The sequence below is a fragment of the Mastomys coucha genome, unplaced genomic scaffold (assembly GCF_008632895.1).
Source record: "Mastomys coucha isolate ucsf_1 unplaced genomic scaffold, UCSF_Mcou_1 pScaffold22, whole genome shotgun sequence".
NCBI lineage: Eukaryota > Metazoa > Chordata > Mammalia > Rodentia > Muridae > Mastomys > Mastomys coucha.
Genome location: NW_022196905.1, coordinates 46,593,063 through 46,593,349, shown reverse-complemented (window position 1 = coordinate 46,593,349; position 287 = coordinate 46,593,063).

Below are 287 nucleotides of genomic sequence, written 5' to 3'. Positions count from 1 at the left end.
GCATATGCAAGTAAGAAGTAGAGACTAGGCAACCATCACCTCCCAGCAACAACCCCCTCTCCCCCCGATCGAGCCAGGAAAATACACACACACACATACACAAACATGTACACACACACACATACACACACATACACATACATACACACACATACACACATACACACACATACATACACACATACATACACACACATACGCACATACACACACATATATACACACATACGCACATGCACGCACCTGGCCTGATTACTGTTGTCAGCAGGAAAGCTAAGAGCTCAATG